Below are 22,112 nucleotides of genomic sequence, written 5' to 3' on the forward strand. Positions count from 1 at the left end.
AGAATCCGAAAAAGACTGAGTGGAAGTTTATGTATAACTGAATCACTTTGCTGTACACTTGAAACCAACCCCACATTGTAAATCAACTATAACCCAATAAAATTTAAAAAACAACAATAAAAAGAAAAAAAAAAAAACCTGAGGCCTCTGAGGCACAGAGCAGCTCCCAACAGCCAGGGAACTGAGTTGTTGGAATGCTGTCTTCCTCTCTTCCTTTGCAGCAAGAGCCTCAGGCAGTGGGAACTTTGGTCACCAGGGATGAGAAGGTATTAAAATCAACCTCTAGTCACTTTATTCGGGAAACTTTAGGAATGTTTCTTTATTTATTTTTGTTTTGTGTGCATGCACTGCCGTATTTGTTTGTTTATTTTTATTTATTTATTTTTGGCTGCTCGGGGTCTTTGCTGCTGCGTGCAGCCTTGCTCTGGCTGTGGAGAGTGGGAACTGCTCGCTAGTTGAGTGCACAGGCTTCTCGTTGTGATGGGTCCTCTAGTTGCAGAGCATGGTCTCTAGGCACGCAGATTTCAGTAGCTGCAGCACAGGGCATGAGACTGTGGCTCTCGGGCCCTAGAGCACGCAGGCTTCAGGAGCTGTGGTGTGGACTCAGCGGTTGGTCTCCGGGCTCTAGGGCGCAAGCTCAGTAGTCGTGGCACGTGGGCTTAGTTGTCCTGCAGCATATAGAATCTTACTGGACCAGGGATCGAACCTATGTTCCTTGCATTGGCCAGCAGATTTTTATCTACTGCTCCACCAGGAATGTTTTTAAAAAGGCAAAAACCATCATGTCCAAGGAATGTTCACTCACCTTGCTCACATCTCCATAAATGACACTGACCAAGTTAATCATGCCTGCTTTCTGTGACAGAGTCACAGCTCCACCTCTGATATGACTTGTGCATGAATTATTCAGGTTCTCTGAGCCTTTACTTTGTCTTCGATAAAATGGACACAATAAAGTCCCTATACAGTCACGCTGAGGAATAAATCAGACAATACCTGTTGAATGCAGAACACAATGCCTAGAACATAACAGCAGTTTGGAACAAATACTTTGCTATCCCCAGTACTGGAGTAGAGGAAAATGCCCTCGTGATCCAGATATTGTCCCTGGAGAATTTTCTTCCTGACTTGCTCAACCAAACATACAAATGCATAATCCAGCAGCCTAGATGGGGAGGGACTCCCAACCTTGGGTTATGATTTCTGGTTTCCAAGGCTGTCCGCTTCATCCTCTGCTGGGTTTCGTCACCTTCATATCCCTGCATCCAGAGAGTGCCTGGAACATAGAAGGTGCACAAAATGTTTACTGACTCACCTTGGACTAAATCTGTGCTGTCCCTGTGGTAGCCTCGAGCCACACGTGACTGTTATGCACTTGAAGTGTGACTAGTCTGTGTCAACTGTGCTCTAAGTGTAAAATACACACCAGATTGTGAAGATTCGGTACAACAAGTATAAATCATTTGCTTATGCTTTTTTTGTTGATTACGTGAAAAATATATTGTCTTTGTTGTTCAGTTGCTAAGTCATGTCCGACTGTTTGCAACCCCATGAACTGCAGCCCACCACGCTTCCCTATCTTTCACTGTCTCCTGGAGTTTGCTCAAGTCAATGTCCATTCAGTCAGTGATGCTGTCTAACCACCTCATCCTCTGCTGCCCTCTTCTCCCTTACACAGTGGACCACGTTTCATCAGAACTCTCCACTATGACCCATCCATCTTGGGTGGCCCTCCACGGCATGGCTCATAGCTTCATTGAGTTACTCAAGCTCCTTCACCACAACAAGGCTGTGATCCACGAAAGGGATATTGTCTATATTGGATTAAGTAAAAAATGTTAATGTCACCTGTTTCCTTCTACTTTTTAAATGTGATTACTAAAAAAGCTTTTAAAATTACATGTATGGCTTATATATTGTATTTCTAGACAAAGCTGAACTAGATTACAGAGCACCAACTGGCTGAGAGATTGATAGATACAGCCCCGAATTCTCTCTCTGGGGTCCTTCATTTATAAATGATGCACAGCTCTGTCAGGGGCTTTTCAGTTCCAGAACTCTATGCTTTTACAAGCTTTAAGCTACAGTTTCTTAGGTATGAATACTTATTAAATTTCTACTATAGGCTTCCCTGGTAGCTCAGATGGTAAAGAATTTGCCTGCCATGCAGAGGCTCAGGTTCAATCCCTCCTGGGTCGGGAAGATCCCCTGGAGATGGAATAGGCTACCCACTCCAGTGTTCTTGCCTGGAGAATTCCATGGACAGACCATGGGGTCACAAAGATTCAGACACGACTGAGCAACTAACATACACACAGGCCGAACAGTTTTCCATGGATGTTTAACCTGTATACTAAATGGAAGAAGAAAGAATGATTCTCCTCATTCAACAAACGAAGAGAAAACCTGCAAAGGTTAAGACCATTGGCTAAGGTGAGCTGACTGCTAGGTGGCAGAGTGAAGTTAGAATGTCCGCCCCTCTTCTCTGGTTCTTTGTAAGAATTTTCAACAGAAAATGTAATCCAAGTGTTGAGTGTGGGTGCTTTGGCTCAGTGGTCCCCTAAGATGTATTTCCTTGTTTGGAAGAACTGTACATCATCAGAATCAGTATAAAAATGGATACAAGAGGCTCCTCGGAGACTGGCGGGGTTTGGTAGATCCTCGACACCCAGTAGTTCCCAGATGGCTCAGCAACTAAAGACACCGCCTGCAATGCCGGAGATGTGGGTTCGATCCCTGGGTCGGGAAGATCCCCTGAGGAGGAAATGGCGACCCACTCCAGTATCCTTGCCTAAAATATCCCATGAACAGAGGAGCCTGGTGGGTCCCAGTTCATGGGGTTGCAAAGAGTCAGATGCAATTGAACGACTGAGCATGCAGGAGCACAGCAATGTGTGGGAAGGCTTTTCGTGAGAGAGGTCCGAGAGCCTCTGGAGGTTAATTGTTCACCAGCTTCAGAAGATCTGGCTGGGAGGGAGGCAGGGGGTGAAACATTGACCAGCATCTGATTTAGATGCAGGAATGCGTTAAGGAGGCACCTGAGACCGCTCCCACGGGCAAAATTCCTCTCCCTGTGAGAAGGGACAGGGAAAGGGAATGTGCTCAGGAGGGAAGCAAAGGGCCTCTGGCCTCACAGTGCCCTTGTTTTGCCAGCTCTGACAGCCATTCCCAGGGCCTGCTGGAGAGCGGGGGAAAGGCGAGGTCATGTTTGACTTTTCAACCTCCCAAAGTCAACTGAATTTTGGAGAGCTGGGACCAGGCAGGGAGGGGTAGGGAAAACAAAGATGCATAATTTAGATATTGTCCTTGCTTTGGGGCCAAACTGGAAAATTCAATGACTGGGCCTGGAGGCTCTTGGACTTCAAGTATTGGCTCCAGTTAGCCGGGTAATCCTGGGCAGTTTAGCTACTTTCTGAGTCTCCATTTACTCAACTGGAAAAGAAAAGTAATGAAGTCTACCTCCAAGTGTTGTTATAATAATCACATGAGCATGAGAAAGCTCCTGACTCCCAGTTCCATCAGGGATTAGCTGAAGAGTGGGAAAGACAATATCATTGCTTAAATTGGTTCCAAGGGCTCCCACAGCCTCTAGGGGGAAGGTTCAAACTTACATCCTCTTGTGAACTGACCCCACCTCATCTTCCAGCCTCCCTCTACCCTCAGCTTCCCACTCCTACTCCACCCTTAGCAGCTTCGGATCTGGGACTTGTTTAGAACCAACCTCTTGGGTACTGAGGTTCTTGGTGATTCCTTCCTTCGCAATTTCTGCAGCCTTTAAGTCACCCAGGGGAGTTTACCCCTCGAAGGTCCTCCCTTAGCCCAACCCAGCAAATTACCCATATCCTTTGCCAGGATTAAACCCTAGCCCTGTGGGGCCGCTCTTCATCACCACAGACATCATTTGACGAAGAGCACGTTGCATTTCTCTTAATTTGTCTTAAAAACACAAAACAAAAATTTGCTGGCTGGCTGCCCGGTTTCTGTTATGTAGACCAAGGTTGAATTTTTCTTGGACTGGTTTGCGGGGCCGCTGGATGCTGAACTGAAAAGTGATTTACATTTTTCTCTTGACAGGAGATGACCCAAGTGGGACTTGCCCTGAAAAATAGCTGTTTGAAGCTTGTGTGTGTTTGTGTGTGCACATATGTATACATCCCCTGGTCTGGTCAGGCTGATAAGTTCTTCTCATTGTCTGATAGGCTTCAGAAGTAGACTTACGAAAAGGGGTTTGCGAGATCATAACCCTAATGAGTAACAAGGTTGCCACGGCAACGTCGTAAGCTTGATTCTGGACCCTGGGTTAAAAGGGAAGCATCATCAGGCAAGTAGCTCTTCCCATCAGAATGGAGGTTCTCCTGACTCTTCTTGGGAAGATATTACAGTAATACTCACCTACCGTTCACTGAGCTCTGACTCTGCATAAGGGTACATTTAGTTCTTATAGCAGCCACATAAATTTTTCTTTATGGTTGAGAAAACTCAGACTCACAGAAGTAGTGACTTTTGTAGGAGTTGGAGCCTGAATTGCTACCCAAGTATGTCTCCCAGTCTCCCCAGCCTGTGACAGACATATCTTCAGCAATGCTTTCAGAGCAAATAGACTAGTTTGGGAAGCTGTCTGACCTTCAAGTAGAAATGGGTTTGTTCTGTGTTCTGTTCAAACTGGAAATGAGTTGACTGACAGGCTCATCCCCATCCCTTCTTCCATTGGGGGGAAAAAAAAAATATATATATATATATAGAGAGAGAGAGTCCATCTCATTAGGTGCCCTATATTCCTTTCCTTCTTTCTTCCTTCCTTCCTTTCACTTTTTTCAGAATGAGTTTCTATGTACCTTCAAAAAATCCTATCGGAATTTTTATTTGAATTAAATTCTACAGATATTTTTTGGTACCTTTCATTGAATTGTAAGTTTACATAATTTAACTTTTCTGATATCTTAATTTTGTTTTAATTTTTATCTTGTATTGGAGTATGGTTGATTAACAGCGTTGTGTTAGTTTCAGGTATGTAGCAAAATTTTTCAATTATACACGTGTGTGTTAGTTGCTCGGTCATGTCCACCTCTTTTCGACCCCATGGACTGTAGCCCACCAGGCTCCTCTGTACCATGGGACTCTCCAGGCAAGAATAGTGGAGTGGGTTGCCATACTCCCCACAGGGGATCTCCCCGACCTGGGGATCAGACCCAGGTCCTCCACTTTGTAAACAGATTCTTTACCATCTGAGGCACCACTTCTTTTCCCACTCAGGTTATTACAGAATATTGAGCAGAGTTTCCCTGTGCTACACAGTAGGTCCTTGTTGGTAATCTCATTTCTTTATTTAAAACTCACAAAAATTGTGTGACTTAGAGCGTAAAGGATGTTGGGAACCAGAACAGGTCCCACATGGGAAAATTTAAATAAAGGTGGACAAGTCATTTTAAGTGTCATGTATCAGAGAAAACTTGAGACCAAGAAGTGTGACTGGGTTTCAGAAGAGATGAGAAGTGGAAGCTGGGAAGTTAGAGCTCAGAAAGGGCGCTCCCTCTCCAAGGAGAACCATCTCCCGGCCCTGCACCTCCATGTTGGGGTGACCCTCCTTGTGTCCAAGCAAAAGAACCCCCTTTCAGGTTACACTCAGTCTTTGATGAATTTGAGAAAAGTACCAGGAATTCACCAATCAGCCACTCTTTCTTCTTTAGAGGCCCTCAGAAAGCCCCCCGCTTCCCTTTCTCCATCTGCGTGGAGTGACCTCTAACCACTCAGGACTGCTTACAAAGTCCATCCCGTTATAGGGCTCAGCACTGCCAGGCTGAGCCAAGTTCACCAGAAAAGGCTGACGCGTTTCTCTTCCTAGGCTGTAACCTCACAGGAGCCTGGAGGCAACAGTCCACGGGTCACAAAGAGACGCAACTGAGCGACTGAGCACAGCACTCCCCACCCCCCATCCCACCACACACACACACTGGGTCCTATGCCCAAATTCTTTGGAGATTCTGAAGGACCTCACTTGGGCCAGTCCACCCTGGGCCCAACCATCTCTCCCAGGGACCTGGAGTCACAAGGTACCAACAGGGAGGGGAGTCACTGGAAGCAGACAACTGAGGACCAGCAGAAGCCTCGAGGTTTCTGTTGTCATCTCCTTCCCCCCGGCAGGAAGGTGCTCCTAGGAGACCTGACCTTCACCCCCATGCTCGTCACTGAACGGAGTGATGGGGGCCGGCCCTGAGCTGGGTGGTCTCCAGTTGGCATTCAGCAGGGTCCTCCTCATCCAGCTCCGGTCCAGTCATGTCTGAGTCTCTGCGGCCCTGTGGACCATAGCCCACCAGGCTCCTCTGTCCGTGCGATTTTCCAGGCAAGAATACTGAGTGGGTTGTATGTCCTATCAAACAGTATACTTGGCATCTTATAAATGATTTCAACAGTAACACCGAGCGGAGCAGAGCCAAGATTTTTACCTTCTGCCCTTTCATAGCCTCTCATTTTCCTTTCTCCCTGTTGCTGCTGCTGCTGCTAAGTCGCTTTCAGTCGTGTCCGACTCTGTGTGACCCCATAGACGGCAGCCCACGAGGCTCCCCGGTCCCTGGGATTCTCCAGGCAAGAACACTGGAGTGGGTTGCCATTTCCTTCTCCAATGCATGAAAGTGAAAAAAGTAAAGTGAAGTTGCTCAGTCATGTCCGACTCCCAGCGACCCCATGGAGTGCAGCCCTCCAGGCCCCTCTGTCCATGGGATTTTCCAGGCAAGAGTCCTGGACTGGGGTGCCATTGCCTTCTCCGTTCTCCCTGTGGACCACCCTAAAAATGTGGGGCTGCACACGCTGATAGAAATCATACTGTACGTATATTAACGCATATATATGGAATTTAGAAAGATGGTAACGACGATCCTTTATGTGAGACAGCAAAAGAGACACAAATATAAAGAACAGACTTTTGGACTCTGTGGCAGAAGGCAAAAGTGGGATGATTTGAGAGAATAGCACTGAAACATGTATGTTACCATATATGAAGCAGATCACCGGTAAAGGTTCAATGCATGAGACAGGGTGCTCAGGGCTGGTGCACTGGGATGACCCTGAGGGATGGGATGGGGAGGAAGGTGGGAGCGGGGTTCAGGATGGGGAACACATGTACACCCATGGCTGATTCATGTCAATGTTTGGCAAAAACCACTACAATATTGTAAAGTAATTAGCCTCTAATTAAAATAAGTAAATTAATTTTTAAAAATATTTTTTAAAAAAGGAATCACACTGTACTCGGCGCCAGAAAATCCTCACTTACAAGTTGTGTGTCCTAAATCATTTGACCTTAACCTCTTTGATCATCATTCAGTTTTTAATCCCTTCAACAATTATATATACTTGTATACAGTACATATGCTTAATATATATTAATAAATAAAATATACGCACTTGGCATACATCATATATATTAATAGACAACACATATGTTTGTTATTGTATTGATAGATGTATTGGATATATTGCCAGGCACTGTGCTATGTAATGGAGAAGGAAATGGCAACCCACTCCAGTGTTCTTGCCTGGAGAACCCCAGGGACGGGGGAGCCTGGTGGGCTGCCGTCTGTGGGGTCGCACAGAGTCGGACACGACTGAAGCGACTTAGCAGCAGCGGCAGTGCTATGTAATTAAAAATATAACAAATCCTACCAGATGCTTAGTTTCTCAAGTAAGAAATGCAAACTAAAACAAACTATGCCAAGATGATATTTTTTTGTTCTCACATTGCCAGATTGCCAAACGCTCTGCAACAAATACAGCGAGGTCAAGGGCAAACAGGCTTTCTGATTCGCTGCGGGTGGGTGCATAAAGTGATACAACCCCATGGAAGGCAATTTGCCAAAATCTGTTCAAATATTATACAAACTCGGACTTTTTGTACCATCAATTTGTTCCTATGAAATTATCCTTTGGGTGTTCTAACATTCACAAGAAAGTAACATGTGTATATGATTGTTATCACTACAACATTGATTAGCAAAAGATGAAGAATAACTGAAATGGCCATCCGGATGGGCCTGGAGCAGTCCTAGACAGAGCGTCAGGCTTAAGGGACAGACCAGCCCTAGATGGAACGCCAGGGAGAAGTGACAAAGAATGAGCAAGATTTCTAAGTTCTAAAAAGGAAAATTACCAAGACATATTGCTAAGTGAAAAAAGGAAAGTGCAGGATGGTGTGTAGAGTGCACTACTGTGAGACTAACGATAGTGTAGTTGTTCAATGAGGAGCCTGCACAACCCAAAGAAATTCCTTTCTAGAAGAGGCCTGTATGAGATTTTACACCCATTTACACTACACTAATTATTAGCATTACTCTAATATTACTGTATCAATTCATTATATTAGTATATTTACTTATTATATTAGTATATATACTAATTATATTGGTTTATATATATATAATGCAGTAAAAAAAAAAATTCCCCTCCAGAAAACGCCTATATGAGATTTTACACACACATGCACTATACTAATTTTTAGTATTACTGTTTCTAATATTATTATATCAATTTACTATATTAGTATATATATTAATTATATTAGTGTACATATATATATATATAATACAGCCCAAAAAAATTCCTCTCCAGAAAATGCCTTTATGAGATTTTACACATAAAGATCCCCTGGAGAAGGGAATGGCTACCCACTCTGGCCTAGAGAAGTCCATGGACTGTATAGTTCACGGAGTTGCAAAGAGTTGGACACAACTGAGCGACTTTCACTTTCATACACATATGCACTATACTAATTATTAGTATTACTCTTTGTAATATTACTGCATCAATTTATTATATTAGTATATATTTATATTATATATACATATAATATATATATTATATAATTAGTATATATTCTTTATATTAGTATATATACTAATATAGTAATATAATAAATTGATGCAGTGATATTACAAAGAGTAATACTAATAATCAGTATAGTGCATATGTGTGTAAAAATCTCACATAGGCATTTTCTGGAAAGGAAGCTTCTGTTGCTGTGCAGGCTCTTCACTGTGACACGCAGGCTTCGCTAGCTGTGACACGTGGCCTTAGTTTGCCCCGAGACACGTGGGAATCTTAGTTCACTGACCAGCAATCAGACCCGCATCCCCTGCAATGAAGGTGAATTCTTAACCAGGGAAGTCCCTCTGGAAAGGGATTGAAGGGAGTTTTTCTGTGTGTTTTTTTTTTTTTAGGTAGGTGGGAAGCTAGGCAAAATGGAACAGGAGTACACCCAAAACTTTTCGCTGAACATCTTTTGAGAATCTTTGAACTGTATGAGTGTATAACCTATTCAAAAACTGAAATAAATATATGCAATTTAAAAATAACAACGGCACAATGAATGTTAAGAAGGAGAAGACCCAGGCATCACAGGAGCAGGTAACGTGTGACCTGACCTCGTCCACAGAGGAAGCCCCTGAGGAAGTAAGCCGTAAGTTGAAACTTGAAGGATAAATGGGCAGAAAGTCCAGTGGATGAACAGGGGTCATCCAGGAAAAGAGGAGGGAAAAAGCTCCACAGGGAAGGAGACTGGAATGCAGATACAAGGGGGCAGGGAGACAGGAAGCAGTAGCTGAGGCAAGCGCTGGGCCACGCTATGCACGCCGTGTTTAAAAATTTGGACTCCATCTGAAGGGTAGTGGAAACCCATTGAAAGGGTTTCAGCAGGAAAGTGATGGGATCAAGGTTATGTTTTGAATAGATTGCTCTGGAGTTTACAAGGAGAAATGACTGGAGGAAGCCAAGTGGATGTTGACAAGCCATATATCTGACAAACCACTTTGGAGAACTATTTGGTGCTTTTTTTATAAAGTTAAACATACATCTACCCTATGACCCAGCGATTTCATTCTTAGGTATTTATCCAAGTTAAATGAAAACACATGTTCACAAAAGTATTTGTACAAGAATTTTTATAGCAGCCATATTTATAAAAGCAAAAAGTATGCCCCCCCAAACTCCACAAATTTCTATCAAAAGATGATTTCAAAAGCAAATTGTGATGTATTTATACAATGAATACTATCAGCAATACAAGCGTAGACTCTCCTGATATACACAGCATGGATAATTCATGCATATACTGTGTGATTCCATTGATATGAAATGAAACTCACATACCAAAAAACAAAAATTGTAGTGATAGAAATCAGAAAGTAGTTGCTGGGGGGAGAGGGAAATTGGAAAGAAAAGTGAGGAAATGTTCTGGGGTGATGGAAATGTTTTGTGTCTGTTTGTACCTGGCAGTTACACAGTGTGTGAAACTGTCAAAACTTGCCAGAGTGAACAACTGAGACTTGTGCTTTTTATCAGATGTGAAGTATGCCTCAATTTAAAAGAAAAAAGAAAGAGTGGACATTGAACAAGTTGAGGACGTATTTACAGTAATCGGAAGAAAAGTGATGCTTGCCCAGTGGCCTAGTAGGGGCTCAAATAAAATAATGCATTTAAGAGGGCAAACTGCAGACTCCACGAGAACTATGCATGTGTGTGTGTGTGTGCGCGCTCAGTCAGTTGCTCAGTCGTGTCCGACTCTGTGTGATCCCATGGAGGATCCCACCAGGCTCCTCTGTCCATGGGATTTCCCAGGCAAGAACACTGTAGCGGATTGCCATTTCCTCCTCCAGGGGATCTTCCTGACCAGGGATCAAACCTGGGTCTCCTGCGTTGGCAGGTAGACTCCTTACCACTGAGCCACCTGGGAAGCCCATGCAAGCCAGAAAGCTCTGTATAAACTGTGACGCCCTGTGCAAAAGTGAGGATTTAGTCTAACACAATCCGTACCAAATTTTGGAGGTGATTGTGGACCATCTATGGAGAAGGAAATGGCAACCCACTCCAGTGTTCTTGCCTGGAGAATCCCATGGACGGGGGAGCCTGGTGGGCTGCCGTCTATGGGGTCGCACAGAGTCGGACACGACTGAAGCGACTTAGCAGCAGCAGCAGCAGCAGCGGACCATCTAAATTGTCCAAAGCAGTCCTGTTTATTTGCAGTGAAGAGTTGAGGGTGATTAACGATTATTTTCTTGTTGGTTTGTCACCTTTTAGCAGGAAATAGGTCCAACGACTTCTGAGATTCATCAGAATACTTATTCTGAAAAGAAAGATTGGGGTGGGGGGTGGGCGGCAGGGCAGGTGTCTTTGCCCAGGATAATCTTCTACTGAAAACTGGGCTTTCCCAAATGAAAAAATGCATTCAGCTGTTGGGCTTGAGTCTTTAATTTAGTTTTTTGAATGATTAGGGTTTTAAAGATATGAAAGAAGGAAGCAGTCAGTTCCTGAAGCAGAGACAATATGATCAGTGGCACGGCCACCCAGCATTCAGGGGCGTGCTGAGAGCTGAGAGGAGGTGAGACACACACATGGGCTGCTTGAAGCCCCTGCCTCTGAGTGTAGACAGGTCTGGAGAAACAGCTGTGCGGAAATCAGTCACAAGCCATCTGAAGAGCTGGTCCCTCACCATTTAATTGAATTCAACTTGTTTATTAATTGGTAAGGGACCAGCTCTTCAGATGGCTTGTGACTGATGTCTGCACAGGTATTTCTCCAAACCTGTCTACACTCAGAGGCAGAGTGTATTGAAGTTGATTGAATTCAACTTGTTTATTGGGCTTCCCTCATAGCTCAGTTGGTAAAGAATCTGCCTGCAATGCAGGAGACCCCGGTTCAATTCCTGGGTCGGGAAGATCTGCTAGAGAAGGGATAGGCTACCCACTCCAGTGTTCTTGGGCTTCCTTTGTGGCTCAGCTGGTAAAGAATCCACCTGCAATGTGGGAGACCTGGGTTTGATCCCTGGGTTGGGAAGATCCCTTGGACAAGGGAAAGGCTACCCACTCCAGTATTCTGGCCTGGAGAATTCCATGGACTGTATAGTCCATGGGGTCACAAAGAGTTGGACACGACTGAGCCACCTTCAAAGTGGAAGTGGAAAGTGGAACTTGTTTATATGTGTTTTTCAATGACAATAAATTCCTAATTATTTGTTTTCATTTAATGTTGATTTTTCTTCAAAACCACTTTGAAGGAGCAGACACTGCAGGGCCCTCTCTATCCACAGCAGTGGGCCCTCAGCACGGTACTTGGGCCCTTTATCCCACACAAGGCGGGACCTCAGAGTCCATGGCCTCTGGAAGACGCCTGCGCGTCCTCTTCTGAGCTGCAACTGGACAGGCGTCCCAGTTTAATTGTCTAGTGTCTCTCAACCAACCCCTCTCTCTTCCTAAGGATTGATCTTGGTGTGGTTTTTCTTGGTGGGAGGTTGAACCCATCTTCCACATCAAAAGTAGTCAGGACCTCTCTCTCTCTCTTTCTCTCACACACACACACACGCACACTTACTCTCACACACACACTCACACACACACACACAACACACACTCACACATACACTCTCACACACACATTCACACACTCTCTCACACACACATACACACACACTCACACAGACACACACATACAGACACACACACACTCACACACTGGCCCTAGCAAAATCTGAGGGTGGGCAACTGACTTGGGCTCAGCCGCTCTGGTGGTCTTCCCTTGAACTGGCAGCCTCCGAGAATCAGTTCAGGAATGCAGATGTGGCTGGTGGTTATCCACGGAAAGAGCTGGAAGCCGTTGGTTTGAAAGCAGTGGAACTAGCCTGCTGACCACACTGCTGCCGGACACCACAGCTGTGGCCTCGCCCACTGACTCTCCACTCCTGGGTGGGAGACCGGAGGCCCAGGATGTGAAATGACACGTCCATGTTCACACAACAAATTATCAACCAAGAGAAAACTCACACTTGGACGTTTTCCCCTCCCCCACTGCGTTCTTCACAGCACAAGAACCTCCTCTGATCTCTACCCATTTCTAGTTCTCTCCATCCCCTAATATCCCGCCAATAAACTGCTCTGCAAATAAGTTATCTGGAATCTGTTTTACTTGCTGACACCCAAGACAGATATACAACCATAAAATACAGTAAGTCCCCTACACACAAATGAGTTCCATTCTGAGAATGTGTTCGTAAATCCAATTTGTCCCTAAGTCCAACAGAGTCAGCCTAGGGAGCCAGCTAACACGGTTGTATAGTACTGTACTGTAACAGGTTTATAACACTTTTCACACAAATAATACGTTACAAAACAAAAAATAAAGAAAACATTTTTAACCTTACAGTACAGGACCTTGAAAAGTACAGTAGCACAGCACAACAGCTGGCATACAGGGGCGGGCATTGGGTGCACAGGCGAGGAGAGTTAGTGATGGAGGAGGGAGCGGAGGTGGGCAACGGAAGAGCCGAAGGGTCGTCAGCAACAGAGACGGAGGGCAGGCTGTAATTCCGCTTGCAGCTGACGTTGATGGCACAAGCTCTGGTCCACGCCAGACTCAATTCCACCTAGCCTCTTGAAAAAATGATCCAGTGATTTCTGGGTGGTAGCTCGTCTGTCTTGTCAGGGATGCCACGGTAGCCCTGGATTGCGTTCTGAACGGCTGCTGCAACTTTCATGCTTCTTTCGACTTTCAGGTCTGGTGCCTCAAAAACTACTGGCAACCCACTCCAGTGTTCTTGCCTGGAGAATCCCAGGGAGGGGGGAGCCTCGTGGGCTGCCGTCTATGGGGTCGCACAGAGTCGGACACGACTGAAGCGACTTAGCAGCAGTAGCAGCAGCCTCAAAAACTAACCATGCCTCCACAAGTAGAGAAAATCCCCTTGCCGTTTCCTGTGTCGTGAATCCCTTCGGTTCTTCAGTTTCTTCTTCCTCTTTTCTCTCTTCATCCTTTCTCTGGGCCTCCAATTCCATCCGGTTTTCACATCCACATCTTTGAAAGCTCACAACTTGTAGGCTAGTGTGTAGGGGGTTTAGTGCAGTGACTGCACTTCCTGTTTGAAGGCTTCACAGAGATGCTGTCAAGCAGTATCTCAGATACGCAGATCCAAAGCTTTTACTTTGGGGCCCAGGGAAATACACCTGAGTAAGTGGGAGTGGGGAGGGGGTAAGAGCAGTGAAAAAGAGAAGAGGAGGAGGAAAAATCTTATGTATTTCTCATCTGCTCTGTGCTGGAACTGAGGGTGCAGGGTCGGTCAACAGAGGCAGAGGCTCCAGCAGATGTCAAGAGCTGTGCTCAGCACTTGCTTTTGTGCTGACAACACAGGGAGGGGGGTGTTTTCCCATCAGAAGTGGGAACAGGGAGGTTGGATGACACTGAGAAATTTGCAGATGGTCACACTCACTCATACCCAGCACTGGAGCGGCAGGACTGGCATCAGGACTCATTGCCAGCCAGGTCTGCCCAGTCCAGGGTAATAAGTGTGTTGAAAGCTGGTAGGAAGCCATGCGTCTGTTTTATCTTTTTATTATGATTTCAGAATTGTACCCACGACTCGGAATGAGCTCACCTGAGCATAATGATGTGACAAGACCATCGGATCTTGTACTTATTTATTTAAGAAACACGAAGTACAAAAGTTCCTCCAGCTTCTGAAGAGCAGAGCTGGGGGTGTGTCGAAGCCTGTTTCAAGTGGAATGGATCCAGCTCGCGTATAAATTCGAGGCCGTGTTTGCTTGAGTCACACTCTGTTTTTTCAAATGACTTTTGTATGTCTCATTTCCTCTATTTCCCCCCTACTTCTGAGTTAGAAAACTGAGGTCTAGGACTTGAAAAATTCAAGTCCCGGTCCGCACAACAAACTGTCATTCGAGCCGAAACTCAAACCCAGATCTTTTCACTGTATTCCAATGCTTCCTTCCCAGCCTGAGAATTAACGCTGAACCAAGTGAGTTTAACAAGACTGATTCATCCTGATAGTCTGATTTAGCTTTCTGGGATTCTTCAGGTAAATATGAGTCCCACATATCTTTTCAAATACGTTCAGCCTCTCTGTCTTTGTTTCTTCATCTTTTCCCTGCATCCCGCCCCTCCTCCCTTCCTCTGTTAACTTTTCCATCTCTCCTTTCTTCCCTTCCTCTCCTCCTCTCACAAACACATTTGTTTTTCTTGCCTAGAGGTGGTATCATGTCAGTGGGGTGGCTGAAATGAGAAGTATCTTTTAAGTCCTTGGAAGGAGAATATTTTCTTATGGATTTTTTTTTTATTATTGTTTGGATTGTTTTTCCAATGATTGCTTTTCCATCTTTCTAATGAAAGATGACTCTGAGCCCCCCTGATCTCAGGCCAACCGGAGGATGCATTCAAGGTTTTTATTTTTTTTTCCCCTTACAAATGCACCCAGAAGGTCACTCTCAGGTCCCCGAGATAGCAGTGGGTGATCAATCACAGCTAGGACATCAGCATCACAGAGGATAATCTCATGAATGGGAGGATCTGGGGAAGGAGAGAGGGGAGCCAGGCTTGTGAGCTCAGTAAAGGGGTCTGATGGATTGCTTTCTCTAGAAGTTCTCTGGGACAGTCCCAAGGATATTCGTTCCAGCCCCAGTGGCTGGCCTTCCCCTCTGATTTTTTACTCCAAATAAGTAAATATACACTTACACAAAAGACTCAGACATTTCCCAAGTAATCTGATCATTGCAACTCAGCAAGCAATAAAGATGGTGTCTACATGGGTCCCCACAGGGCCCTAAGCACTCCTTTCAAAACAAACAGAAGGGACTCCAGTTCTGGCTTTGCCAAGGACAGGCTTTGTGAGCCTGGGTAACTCACTCAGTTTCTCTGGGCTTCAGCTTTGCAACAAGAAAATCAAATAATGAGCTAGTTTATTCTTTCAACAATTATTTATTAAACATCTACTTTATGACAGGCGTTGTGAAGAGTTTTGTTTGTTTATTTGTTTTCAAGGATAGACATAGTCCCAAGTCTGGAGAGGCAGGGGGAGGTCTCAAAGTTGAATGCAGAAAAAGATTTATAATAAAGGAAAATAATGATAATATAATATTTTCACGTGGTCTAATTCAAAGGACTGTGGAAGGACAAAGGTCAAAACAGCTGGACCTAAGAGCTCGTCTTTAGGATTCCTCCCACCTCTAAAAGTCTGTGTGTATGGATTTTTTGGTTTGTTTTGGTCTCCTTTTCATATTCATGTATTTTGTTCTTTCTTAACTTGTTAATTTCAAATCATTGTCATCATTATCAGCCATTGCCATCACACATACTGTTTAACAGCCCTGACAATTACAGAAGTTAGATATTATGGTCACCATGATCACCATTTTAGATATAAGAACACTGAAGGCCAGAGACGTTAAGCAACCTAGTCACACTCACACAGCTGAGAAATTACAGAATGGGGACCTGAACTCCCAACTGCTGACTTCAAAGCTCGTGCCCTTTCCACCACACGGTGCTGCTTCAGGTATATGCAGCCACTCAGGTCTTGCAGCACAATTTGCAGGACCAGGTGCAAAGTAAAAATATAGAAGCTCTTATTCAAAAATTATTAAGAACTTCAAATGGCAACCCACTCCAGTACTCTTGCCTGAAAAACTCCATGGACTGTCTGCTGAGGAGCCTGGTAGCCGACAGTCCATGGAGTCCCAAAGAGTCGGAAGCAATTGAGCAACTTTCACTTTCACTTCACTCAAGACAGCAAGAGCATTAAAGCCTGAGACTCTGAATGACTGCTCAGCTCACACACATATGAAGCCTGCCTCTCCCGACCGCAATTCACTTTAATAGGTGGCATCTCCCATCCAGGAGCAAAAGCATCCTGGCAGTTTGCAAGCCCAGCCCACAGTGGCAGAACATTTTATAGTCATGCTTCACATGTAGGTTACCTGAACAAAAGGTTCAGCCTGGACCACCTGGGCAGGATTGGTGAGCACTCTGGGATAGCTTTCCTGGAGCAGGAAAAATTCTTTATGTGGGGAATGCTGCATAATCTTGGGTTAACGAGGGTTCTGATCATACCTTCACAATACCTTTAGAACCTAAGGAGGATGACACTAATTCAACACCAGTGGAACACAGGCAAAAGCCCTTAACCTCTCTTTTTAAATTGTAGACCAGACCTGTAGGTGCCCTAATGAAGGACAGTGGAAAAAAAGCAACAGAATCGCTGGTTTATAAGCTTCCCTTGTGAAGCAGTCAAGAAGGTGTCAACTCCTACTAAGCCAATAAAAGATTACGAGCATCCTTTTTGCAACAATTCTTCATCAGTGGTATTCAATCTTTTGTGATCATACACCCACCTATGAAAGATTGGACCATTTCGCTCCCCAAAGACACATGTGTACATTATATATTTTTCATGCAGTTACAGACTTCCTGCATTGACCTCAGAGTTTTACAAACGCTTAGATCACAGCTCCTCCAGTTATAGAAACTGTGATGCACCCAGATAAAAACTTAGAGATCATTTATGTGAAACCATCATATTCCTCAGGGGATGAAGTTTGAGGCCATTTGAGATAATAAGTGGTTCTGTACACTTTCAAAGACCTGCTCTCTTGACTGTCAACTCTACTTTTGAACTAGCTGCACACTCCCCGGCCTCTCCTATCAAAACACTGCAGCCCAGCGGAACAGTCTAAGCCTACAGACACTGATGTCAGGATGTCAGTGAACATTGGCAGGGCACCTGGACAAGCCAGGGAGTTAGGCGCCAGGACAGTCCTTGTCCTTGAGACTATCACAGATGTCTAGGAGAGACATGTGTGCAAACAATGGAATGTGAGATAACGTGCAATTATAGGTGTTTGAGAGGTGACACACAGGGGCACAAGGTCGGCCAGGAGGGATCATTCAAGGCTCCCGGGAGAGAGAACGCTTACATGGGGTCTTGAGCAGCGAGTCCAGAGCCTTGGAGAGACAGGGTCTCCTGGCTGAGGGGACCTGCATGTGCAAAACCGAGAGGAGTGAGACACAAGGGAGTTGGAATTGGTTAGAACACACATGGAGTCTGAGGAAGAGGCGGGACGTGGGGCTGGAGGAAAGGGGAAGGGGCCCGACTCTGCAGGCCTTGGATGGACCTGCGGAAGAATGTCAGCCTGGGTAATGGATGAGGGAGCCTCTTCCTGGGGAAGGCATGAGGAGGCTAGATACCCATCTGTCCCAGGCAGCCTTCTGCTGGACGGTGGTGCAAGGAACGCGGGGGCGAAAAGCCTTTCTCAGATTCTTATCACCGCTTCCTCTAAAAATTAGCTGCTGCCCGACACACTGGAGAACATTAAGAAAGGCCCTGTAAACCCTTTGTAAAAGACAGGGGCAAGGGGACTTCCCTGGTGGTCTAGTGGTTAAGACACTGCCCTTCCAAGGCAAGGGGCCTGGGGTTCAATCCCTGCTTGGGGAACTAAGATCCCACATGCCATGTGGTGTAGCCAGAAATGAAAACAAAAAAGATCTGGACAGTCAGCCTAAAACATATCTCTAAGGCGTCCATGAGATTTACTCAACAGAAAAATACCATTCTTCTCCACAACCAGATGACCAAATCGAACTTCTTACAAATACAGAGAGACTGCCTTCATTAAAAAAAAAAAATTGAAGAGACCCTGATCCTGACTTGATATATCGATGTGCTTCTCTCTCCAAAGTCTCAGATTTTTCATTCATTCTTAAACTGAACCAGTTTAGGTGTGGGCTGGCTAGGCAGTGGGCTGGCTCTGAAGAAATATTAATCAAAAGAATAGAACATCACCAGAAATGTTTAAGGATTGCCATTTCCATATCATCACTTCACAGGGTTCTTAGGCAGTATGGGCATTAAGAAGTGCTTGGAACAGGTGTGTTTTCTCCCTAAGTATTTGTCGTTCAGTGTCCGACTCTTTGGGACCCCATGCGCTCTGTCCATGGGATTCTCCAGGCAAGCATATTGGAGTCCAGGGGAATCTTCCCAACTCAGGGATGGAACCAGGGTCTCCTGCATTGCAAGCAGATTCTTTACCATCTGAACCACCAGGGAAGCCCATTTTCTCCCAAATGCATAACTAAAAAACCCTGATCACTGAGACAGTGTGTGACACTCACCTTCAGCTTTAAAGCGGTCCTTCCCGCTATTTACCACTAGGGGTCATGAAAACCCTGTTTTAAAAGAAACGAAGCTTCAGAAATGCTGACCTAAAGAAAACCATTCCCCCTAGTGTTCAGATTTTTCAGTTAAAAAAAAAAACAAAAACTTTTTAACAACAGCAAACAGAAAAAAAAAATTGCAAATGTTCAGAATTTATCTCTTGAGTAGCTACATAACGGTTATAATCCCTCAGACTATCTGCAAATAAAACGGTTCCTACGAGATCACAACAAACAGATTCTTGTTGAAATATCCACAGTAAACGTACATTGTACAGGAAATTCCATTGCATTTACACTATTTATTTAATAAAAATAATCTCCGTGATTATTTGCATTTATTTCTGAAGGAGGATGTTTTTCCTTCCTCAGAATAAGTTCAGGAAGTGGGTGAAGTGTTCAGGAAGTTAGCTAAATGCTGATGTAAATCCAAAAGGAAGGTCTGTTGTTTGGAAAAAAAAAAAGGGACCCAAAAAAAAAAAAAAAAAAGAGAGAGAGAGAGAGAGAGAAAGCTAGGAAGTGGTGGTTCTCTCTTTCACTGATGGAAAATGTTATACAGAATTTCTGATTTAAAAGGAAGAGGACTAGGGGAAAGGTGTGTGCTGATGACACCTTTTGCTGTGGATCTGGCTGGCAGTCCAGACTTCTTTTTTACTGATCACAGTAGCCCGCAGAGAAAACTGTCAAGAAACAAGATCTGGATGGAATATGTGAGTGGGATTAAGTTGGTGTTTATACTAAGTGAAGTCTTTCCTATGCAATCTGGAGCAGCTATAGTCTCGATAGGAAACTCCGAGTCCAAATGAGGTAGTGCGGCGGCTGAAGACGACATAAACAGCTCAACACGGTGCCCACCCCCCAGGGCCCCTGGCCTTTCCAGCCCCCGACGGATGGTGTCAGGCTGACCTGCAGACTCTGAGGGAGTCGTCTCCTCGGGGAAACCCCAGCTCCCCGGGGTGCCACGGGCCGCAGCCCCGGTGTGATTCCTTCGGTCATTATTTATCTGGGACTTGCAACGTAGGGAGTGTGCCGTATCAGGTGTCCGGAGCAAACGGAGAGCTCTGGGCCTCTGGAGCACAGGCCGTTTAGAAAGCACAGATTGGGCTCATTGAATTGTGCCGAGGAGGACGCAGTCTGTCGCCCGTTTCTCTGAAAATCGCCCCCTCCTTTCCAAGTCTCTGCTACCCGCTTCGTTGAGGCCTTCACGGTCTCTCAAACTGGTCTGTCTGCCCCGTCTCCCCCACACCCATCCTGGCCTTGTCTCCAGCTGAGGCCCCCCGAGGCAGCCAGGGAGAGCTCCGTGAGACACCCTCCCCCGCCCAGACCCCCGCCACCTCCCTGTGCCCGGCGAGGAGACGGCGCAGCCTCCGAGGCCTTTCCTAACTCGGCCGGAGTCCACCCTCCCTCCCGCTCGCAGGATCTCGGGCTCCAGAACCACTCACTGCCCGCACCTCGGTTGACTGCGTGCTTGTCTTCATTTCTGTAGAGCAGACTCTCTGGATTCGTAGAACTATGGCGTGAGAGAAGCAAGAGAGGGATCCCACAGGGCACAAGGCAGACACAGCTACACACACCACCTTCTGGGTGCAGGTATCATAAATCACGTGCGCCAGCGGAGACGTTCAGAGGAGGCAGCTGGTCGGATGGCTAAATGCCTCTGATGCCACCTTGTGAGTTTTTATTTTTATTTTTTTACAATTTTGGGGGGAAGATTTTTTGATGTGGACCATTTTTAAAGTCTTCATGGAATTCACTTAAATTGTGCTTCTGCTTTATATTTTGGGGCGTTTGGGGTCCTGAGGCACGTGGGATTGTAGCTCCCTGACAGGGAATCGAACCTGTGCATGGTGAACTGGAAGGTGAAGTCTTCACCACTGGACTGCCAGGAAAGTCCCCTGTTTTTTTACAGTTTGAACAGGGGGTGGTTTTGATGAGCAGACCAAGTTTTAGAGAATTCAGGGTGCCTGGACTCTGCCTGCTTCCTGCCCCCTCCCTAAGCAGTTACCTGTTGAGGCCGAGGTGTCCTTCAGGGGATCAAATGGGATGACAATGGCTTAGAAAATGCTTTCCCGTTGCACTCAGTCCTCAGAAGCTGCAGCACCCACACTAAACAAACAAAGCCCCAGGACTCAGATTAGGAAGAAATTACACAATGAACACAGTAGGAACAGTAGCTCTGATCCCTTAGTGGGTCCGGAGCCTTTACCAGGTACGGAGGGCATGTGGTTTGTTGCCGTGAACTTCTGGAAGGAAAAGGTTGTGCCTTAGTTATCTTGCGGCTGGACCCTCGTTCAGCTACTCCACAAATATTTACTAAGCAACAGAGGATTTGTTTTTCCAGGTTTGGAATTTTAAGCTTGTTAATAACAGATGGATTCTTTCTCTGTTTCGTCATCTGTACTCTTGGACTCGGAGTTGGACCTTGTCTTTGCGGTTTTCGACAATCACTCCCTCTTTCCTTCCCCAGCCAACCCCAGGATTCTGCATACAGTAGGCACTCAGCAAATATTTGTTGGGGGTGGGGGTGCGGGGGGGGGGCGGGGAAGAGGGAAGAAAGACAACAGTAAGCAGCACAGCGGGTAGGTGACCAGTGTCACAACCAAGACTGCAGGGTTTTCTGCCACCACCCCCAAGCTTCTTTCCAGAAACTTCGGCCTATGTGATGCCTCTTGTTACCTTTGGTTTTCTTTCCCACGCTGGCCACATCTGTCACCAAAGCCCCCACCTAACAAGATAAAACACCGTCTTCTTCTACCCTACCTTCCTTAGTCTCTCCACAGATATTTCCGAAAGCCTTGCTAGGCCCTGAGGACACGCGGGTGGGCACCTTTGGGTGCTCAGAGTCATCATCGGGTTGTTCATTCTGGTGGAGAGATGGATACATCAACAGACTATAACAAACAGTACAATCAAGGCTCCCAGAGTTGAAAGCACAGAGGCTTACACTTACCGGTGGTAAGAAGCAACAGAAGTGGGACTTCCCTGGTGGTCCAGCGGCTAAGACTCCGCCTTCCCAATGCGGGTGGGCCTAGGTTCGACTCCTGGTTGGGGAACTAGATCCCACATGACACAACTGAGTTCTGTGTGCAGCAACGTAAGCTCCTGTGTGCTGGAGCTAAACCCCAGAGCAGCCAAATGAATGA

The 22,112-nt window shown here is 45.6% G+C and overlaps 2 long non-coding RNA genes across 3 annotated transcripts; one reads left to right on the plus strand and one right to left on the minus strand.

Moving 5' to 3' along the window:
• Positions 1-294: 294 nt before the first annotated feature.
• On the minus strand, positions 295-22,054 carry LOC147342559 (uncharacterized). Of its 2 annotated transcripts, XR_015157356.1 has the most exons (5): positions 21,920-22,054; positions 21,730-21,832; positions 20,975-21,075; positions 20,421-20,479; positions 295-1,276 (listed from the first exon to the last, which is right to left on the minus strand). It is a non-coding gene; the product is annotated as an uncharacterized LOC147342559 (long non-coding RNA). The 2 variants fall into 2 exon arrangements; XR_015157355.1 differs by lacking the exons at positions 21,730-21,832; positions 21,920-22,054 and adding an exon at positions 21,176-21,649 and having other exon boundaries at positions 20,421-21,075.
• Positions 20,533-22,105, plus strand: LOC147342560 (uncharacterized). Its single transcript, XR_015157358.1, has 2 exons — positions 20,533-20,639; positions 21,739-22,105. It is a non-coding gene; the product is annotated as an uncharacterized LOC147342560 (long non-coding RNA).
• The last annotated feature ends 7 nt before the right edge of the window (positions 22,106-22,112 follow it).

The sequence above is a fragment of the Bos grunniens genome, chromosome 29, assembly GCF_055505025.1.
Source record: "Bos grunniens cultivar Pamir isolate PY7600 chromosome 29, Bosgru_T2T1.0, whole genome shotgun sequence".
Taxonomy (NCBI): Eukaryota; Metazoa; Chordata; class Mammalia; order Artiodactyla; family Bovidae; genus Bos; species Bos grunniens.